Below are 7,984 nucleotides of genomic sequence, written 5' to 3'. Positions count from 1 at the left end.
TGGTGAGGATTTTTGTTTTCTTTACATTGAGATGTAATCCATACCATATGCAGTGCTCTTTGAAATTCATCAGTAAATATTTTAAGTCCTCTTCACTTTCAGCAAGCAAGGTTGTATCGTCTGCATATCGCAAGTTGTTAATGAGTCTTCCTCCAATCCTGATGCCATGTTTATCTTCATAGAACTCAGCTTCTCAGATTATTTGTTCAGCATACAGGTTGAATAAGTATGGTGAAAGAATACAACCATGTCTCACACCTTTCTTAATTTGAAACCATTCAGTTTTCCCATGTTCTGTTCTAACAACTGCCTCTTGGTCCAGGTACAGATTCATCATGCACCCAATTAAGTGTTCTGGAATACTCATACTTTGCAATGCTGTCCACAGCTTGTCATGATCCACACAATCAAAAGCCTTTGCATAGTCATTGAAGCACAGGGAAACATCCTTCTGGTATTCTCTGCTTTCAGCCAAGATCCATTGGACATCAGCAATGATATCCCTCATTCCACAACCTCTTATGAATGCAGCTTGAACCTCTGGAAGTTCTCTGTCAATGTATGATTGTAGCCGTTTCTGTATTAACTTTAGCAAAACTTTACTAGCATGGGATATCAAAGAGATTGTCCGATGATTTCCGCATTCCATTGATATCCATATAGTTCACCAGAATTCAACTGAGGAACTTGAGGTCACCCCTTTTCATCAACCTGGATTTGTTAACACAGACTTGGTCAGCCTGGGAATCAGGCTTTCATCACTTGAAGCCCACCACCCTTTTGCCTTGAATGGACTGATGTTCTATCGTTTTCCCTCTCTTGTCTTATCCATCACTGGAATCATGAAAACACACTTCTTGTAATCACTCTACCAGTGGTTATAGGAAAAGACAAGAAAAAGCATTCTGTATCCTAGAAGATGGAATGATTGGCTTTCTCGTCCGTTCCTCACTGAGAATGCAATACAAGCTGAGTAACACGAAGGTCACATGACATGAGTTCTCTTCAGCCAGTCTCCCATCAAATGTGTCTGGTACTGTGTGGATGCCACTCCAGTGACGTTCTGAACCCTCATTCTGCTCTAAGCTGAAGTAACAGTGGAAGCATCCACAGTTGATTATATCATCAGTGAAAGACAATGATGATAATCTGACCATCCAAAGTTCACCATTGTTCATGGTGCCAGGAAGCACTGGTCACAGATGCTTCTGAGTTTCCTGGGGAAGTCAGAACCTGGCTGAAAAGATGGTATGGACAACATGTGGAGCACCAGGGAGGGAATAGGACCATGAGAAGAGGTCAGATGAAGCAAGGAGACCCTGCATATGGTGTCACTTCTGGGAAATTGAAAGGGAAGCCAGGGTGATGTTGACTTGAAGAAAGCACATGGTTTTCCATCTGAAACTCAAACCCTAATAAGCTGATACTGGATTCTCTAAAATCCATATTTCATGTTGACACTAGAAGAGAAGTGTTTTCTGCATCCACATTTATTGGGTGAAAGACATGGCCTCTGGAGAGGTCGATGTGCCCTGACCAAATATGAACCACCAGGCAGGGGTGGTGGTTGTGGGCAGGCTCTCTGTGAAGGAAGACAACCATTGTGTGCTCAGGGGGCAGATAGCTGTAAGGTGTTTACTCTTAAACAGAATGTGGATGGGAGGAAGAACTCCTGTCTGTGAATCTAGACTGGAAAGACAGACTTCCCAGAGCATAGGGACAGGTGAGTATGTATGGTGGCACTTCTGGAGTGGTTGTTGAAGTGCTGCATGCTCTGCTGTGCATACACTCAACATCACCAACAAAAATAAAATAAACAATTAAAAACAAACAGAGCCACAGACAAAGGAAAGAGTGGTAACGACTGGAAGGAGAAGACATGTGAGCTAGTGCCCAACTCCATCATGGCAATGTCCTGCTTGCCTAGTTGGCATTTGGTCCATGCTCCCTGGTGCTTTTCTCAGCAATGATGCCAACATTATAAATAGCAGCATTAACTCATTAGCCAAAGGTCATGGTGTCCTGCAGCAGTGGACACCGTGAGGTGACCTGGCCAAGTCCAGCAGAGAAGCCATCTGTATTGTCACAGTCCCTGGTCATCTCTGTGGCTGGTGCTGTCCCTTGCCTGATCCCTCCCCTGCAGCCAGTTTGCCTTGTTAACACATCTGCCTGGAATCCACACAGTCTCAGTAGGTCAGAAAAGGCCCCAATACTCATGTTACAGGAAAGCACGGGGCCTCACACAGCTGGACAGTCTGTTTCCCTCAGGGATACAACCCTCCCATCCAGGAGATTCCACATTGACAGCCGAGAGCCCTATCATTTATGTTATACTGAAGTACCAAGGGCTGGTCAAGGAGACATTCCCGTGGGGTGAAAGGAGAGATCGGGAGTATAGAGACTGAAACTTTTCTGAGACTGCCAACCTCTAGTCTGTTCCCCTCCTCACATCCCAACTATTTACTGCAGAGGACAGGGTGTTTCACCTGTGTTCAGAACATCCACCCCTCAATTATCATGGGAGGAATCTCTCTTCTCAGCCCTTATTCAGCACCAAGCATGAAGCTGGGCTTCCCAGATGAGGGCTCAGGTTCTCTGAGATAAGGGCTCAGGTTCTCTGGGATGAGGGCTCATGCTATCTAGGATAGGGGCTCAAGCTCTATAAATGAGAGTTCAGGTTTCTTGGAATGAGGGCTCATGTTACCTGTGATGAGGGTTTAGGCTCCCTGAGAAAATGGCTTATGTTCCCTAGGATGAAGGCTCAGGTTCCTTGGGATGAGAGTTAAGGCTCCCTGAGATGAGGGTTCAGGTTTCTGTGGATGAGGGTTCAGGTTCCCTGACACAAGGACTCAGGATCCTTGAGATAAGGGCTCAGGTACCTGGGGATGAAGACTCAGGCTCCTTAGGATGATGACTCAGGATTCCTGGGGTGAAGGCTCAGCCTCCATAGGATGAGGACTCAGGCTTCATGGGGTAAGGACTCAGGTTCTGGGCCATCTACACACAGCCATTAACAGAAGCAAGGGGTTCTCACTGCCCAGTGCACAAGGACCAGAGAGGAGCCAGGAGTGGATTCTCAGTGTCTGTGGGAGGGAGCTAGGACACCTGTACCTGGTCAGGGACATCAAGAGAGGAGACAGAGGAGGACAGGGGTGTAGTGTTTACCTCCCAAGTACCCCTGGTGAACCCAGTCACAGTGCAGTACCTGAACATCCCTTGGCTGGCCCTGAAATACTGAATTCAATTCCAAATGGACACTTGAATTCCATAGGGAGAGAGTGGGAGAGTGCGAGACAGCAAAAGAGAAAGTAGAGAGAATGCCAGAGAGCAGAGAGAGAGAGGGAGACAGAGAGTTGGACAGAGAGACAGTGAGTGTGGGTGAGGTCACAGAGGCAATGATCATTTCCTTCACTGGGGTGACCTTACTGCAAGGATTTTGGGAAAATCTTGTGGGCTGTATGCATGTATGTGTGCACTTGTACGCAAATGGGACCGAGAGATTGAGAGGTGGAGCTGGAGGTGTAGGCGTAGGTCCTGGCCCAAGGACCATGCTCCATCTCTGAGGACTGTCTTGGCCTCCGGTGTGTCTGCCCACAGTTTGGATGTGTGTGGAAGGTCTTGTTTTATGTTTGCTTGTGAAATGTTTTCTCAGCATTTCATCACTGCTCCCTCCTCTTAGCCCCTTGTTTGTCCAAGCCATTTGCCCAGGCTTCTTCCACACAGGGAACGAGACATCCTTTTGGTGTGCAGGGTAGTTGAATAGAAGGATAGCGCAACATGAAGTTACAGTGGGGAGGGGGTCAGTGTGACACAAAGGTCATTGTAGTGGTGAAGGTCAACATGAGGTGAAGGTTAGCATGGGGTGAAGGTCAAGGTGGCATTATTGTGGTGACAGGTCAGGGAAGCAGAAGTCATTATGAGGAAGACATCACTATGGGTAAAGGGTCAGTGTGAGGACAAGATCAGCATGGAATGAAGGTCAGTATGGAGGTGAAAATCATTATGTAGGTGAAGGTCAGTAGGAGAGTGAAGGTTGTTATGGGGAGAGGTTTAGTATAAGGGGAAGGTTAGGTAATTATAAAGGAGCTCTGTTAGTGTAGTGGTTACGAATCGGGTTGCAAACCTTACGGTCAACAGTTTGAAACTACCAGTTGTTCCGGGGAGAAAGATGAGGCTTTCTGCTCCCATAAAGATTTATAGCCTTGGAAACCCTATGCAGGGTCGCTATGAGTCAGAACTGACTCCATGGCACACCGCCACCACCAGGTAATTAGAGAATAGCACAAACTAGAAAAAGTTAAACAATGAGTAAGGAAGAATGGAGAAGAATTAATGCATCTGAAATACGGTGTTGGTGAAGAACATTGAATATGCCATGGACTGCTAGAAGGACAAGCAAATCTGTGTAGGAAGAAGTACAGTCAGAATGTCTCTTAGAATTGAGGATCATGAGACTTGTTTTCACATGCTTTGGACATGTTATCAGGAGGAACTTGTTCCTGGAAAAGGACATCATGTTTGATGACATAGAGGGTCAGCAAAAAAAGAAGACCCTCAATGAAATGGATTGACACAGTGACTGAAACATTGTGCTCAAACATGGCAACTATTGTGAGGCTAGTGCAGGACTTGTGGTTGTTGTTGTTGGGTGCCATTGAGTCGGTACCAACCCATAACGACCTTATGCACAGCAGAATGAAACACTGCCTGATCCTGAGCCAACCTCACTACTGTTGACATGCTTAAGTCCTAATTCTGTTGTAAGTAGGGTTACTAGAAAGCAGTGCTTACTCAAAAATTCCTAACAACAAGAAAGTGACTCTCTTAATTCCAATATGCCAGTGACTAGGAAGGTGGCCCAGGATTGGGCAGGTTTTACTTGTAAGATGGCCATGTGTCAGATCCTTTTGGAAGACAACTAGCAAGAGGATACTTTCTGTATCTGTGTGTGTACAGACGTCTTCTCATGGGTTCAGTCTAGTGCACAACTGCCTGTGTGTCCAACATTCCCACCTGTTACGTTGTGAACCCTATGTGTGGCACTGCCCATATTCCAAATGCCCTTTTGTCATGCCTGCCAATTGATTCCCGGAGCAGTCACCAACCACAGGAGCATGAGTTCCTTTGTCATCACGATTCTCCATGATCAGTCATGATGCTGAGCACTGACAGCTGGACATAATAGGAATGTTTGGGTGATTGAGGGGAGCAAGCGGGCTCTCACTCAAACAGGGTCCTTGGGATGCAGTGGACACTCACTGGCTAGTCTCTGGGTTTTTGAGACCCATCAGGGTGGAACCTTCCTGCCCAGACCTCCTCTCATAATGAGTCTTCTCTCTTTGCCTTGAGCCAGCAGTTCCTCAAACATAACATCCATCACTAATGCCCAGCACCTTTCTGCAGGAGTTCTTTCTAATTGAGCTGCTCGAGCCAGGAGATGCCACGCTTGGAACAGGTAGAATTGTGCATTTTGCTCTTCTGTTCTCTTTTCCTTCCTCTATGAAACCAATTTCCTTTATCATTAAATAAAAACACGGAGCAAGACAAATGAGGGGAGGTATTCTGTCATTTATCACAGGACTCAGCCTCCTGTGTTCAGCCCCAGCCCAGTGGAGTTCTCCAAGGAGGAGCTTTGATAGAGATAATGAATTAGTGCCGATGAGATGAAGAGACTTGTGGCACAGGGCTGTGTCATTTGGTAGGATGGGTTCTAGTGGGGAGAAGTGTTCACAGTTTGGGGTTAGCAGCCAGTAGTCCACAGGCAGATATTATTTTCGTTCACACAAATGGAACAAACAGAGCAACCGCAATGGCTCTATTTCATAGCTGAGTGGAATGTAGGTTGGTCTCCTTAGGAGTAATCAGAAAAGGATAAAGTGAACAGAAAGAGCTCATACTCCTAAACCTTGGGGGCATGGAAAAATATTCACAAACACAAGAGATGAAAGAATCCCCTCAATTGAATAGCAGGTGGTTAGGTGCATTTAAAGAATTCTCTATTGGCGGGGAAACATTTCTATGGCTGTTTCATTTCTTTGGACAATCCTGAGTATACGAAATTAGTGGTCAAGTAGGTAGGTGCAAGCCAGGTAGGTGTTTACCTGAGAAAATTTTACTGCAATGATAATTCACTAAATATTGATGTGATAACAGCATTTCAGGAAGAAAGATGGGTGGAAAGAATGGGGAAAAAAAGAACCATTGAGTGTGGCCAAACCTTTAGACTGCACCATTCTAGGTACATGGAAGCATTTACTTACAGAAGGACATCATGCTTGGTAAAGTGTATGGTTGTCAAAAAAGAGGAAGACACCCAGTAAGATGAATTGACACGGTGGTGGCAACAATGGACTGAAAGGTAGCAGTGATTATGAGGCTGGCACAGTACTGGACAATGTTTTGTTCTGTTGTGATAAGGTCACTATGAGTCAGTACCAATTCAATGGCACCTAACAGCAACACAGTGTTTGTGTCACAAAGCATTTGGTCTGGATATTGCTAATCTCTCCTCTTGGTCACTGGGACTCAGGGCTCTTCAAGCACTAACATTCTGATGACAATATCTACCCGTAGCTTTGATGGATGTTGACATTGGACCAGATTCAAGTCAGAAGGAGATAGAGTCAATCATCCGCTCATTCATTAACCCCTCCAGTGATAGGAGGCTGCTTCCATGAACAGAGTGGAACCTGGGGATAAAACTATGAGAAATGTAAACATAGGTGCTTTCTTCTGCAGATTTCACATGTTCACCTTTTAAAAATAATCAGGGTGTTCATTAACTGGGCAGGACAAAATGTCATAGTGTCCAGGTGCACATCAAAATCAAGCATCATAAACAACACGACCCCAAAAAACAGATTTTCTCAAAAGAAAGGAAGCTGTGGATAGACAGAGGGAAATGAAGTGCTGTATGCAGGGCAGTTGAAACCCTGGTTTGGTGCTGCAGGATACTGAGTTGGACTGCAAGGTAGGTTTGTAACATAAAGCTGGTAGTTCAAGTTCAATAGCCACTCCTTGGAAACCTTATACAGGGTCAGTATGAGTTGGAATTGTCTCAACAGCACTTAATAACAACAACAATACAAGGCAGTGTGAAAACATGGATGTGTGTCCTGGTATGGGGACTGACCCCCCAGGTGTGGTCAGAACTGCTGAGGGGCCACTGATTGATCAATCCACAGAGGAAGAACCACAACCAGCTCTTGGGTCTGCCAACTCGGAACCCAGAACTGTGCACAGTGATGGATGATAAGATATAGAGGTCAGTATCAAGGCTCAGAAAATCTGAAACCAAACTAGTGGCCAGTTCCTCCCACTGTCCAAGATAAGGGCACTGTGTGCAGGACAAAGAGAAGGGTCAAGGCGGGGCTTGATGGTGGCTAGGATGAAGGTGTAGTGAAGGTCACCGTCAACAATAACTCGGAATTCCAGGCAAGAAAGAGGCAGGACAGGGCTCCAAGTCTTGGACCCACAGAGATAGGAATAGTTTAAAGGTTTGAGGACTTATAGCCTGTGGAATTTGGAGCTGAGGCAGGAAATCGCGTACTTTTGGATCTGCGGGCCAGGCATGGAGGCCTGAGGCCACATCCTGGGCGAATCCAGGCGGCGGGATGAAATAGGAGCAGCAGAGATGCGTCGGAAGCACGCCGTGGGAACCTTGGAAAAGAAAGAGGAAGAAAAAAAGGTGAACAGTATACTCTGCTGGTTTTGTGTGGGTCCGATTTTTTTTTTCCTTTGGTGTAGGGTAATAGGTGTGCTCACGGTTTGCCCACCTACATTCGGTGAATAGAGGTAGGGGATTAGCCTAGTGGCCACGACCCACCCTCACTACTGGCAGTTTCCTCTGCCAGGAACTCACACACACTCAGCCCAAGCTGAGATGCGTATTTGGTCGGCCTTTTTGCACTGGGTTGAGAGGGGTTCTGGTGTAGCTCTGTGGGTTAAGGCTCCGTGCCACCAATACTTTTGAACAGCCGCTCCT

The sequence above is a fragment of the Chrysochloris asiatica genome, unplaced genomic scaffold (genome assembly GCF_000296735.1).
Source record: "Chrysochloris asiatica unplaced genomic scaffold, ChrAsi1.0 scaffold00097, whole genome shotgun sequence".
NCBI lineage: Eukaryota > Metazoa > Chordata > Mammalia > Afrosoricida > Chrysochloridae > Chrysochloris > Chrysochloris asiatica.
Note: the sequence above shows the minus strand (reverse complement) of the source record.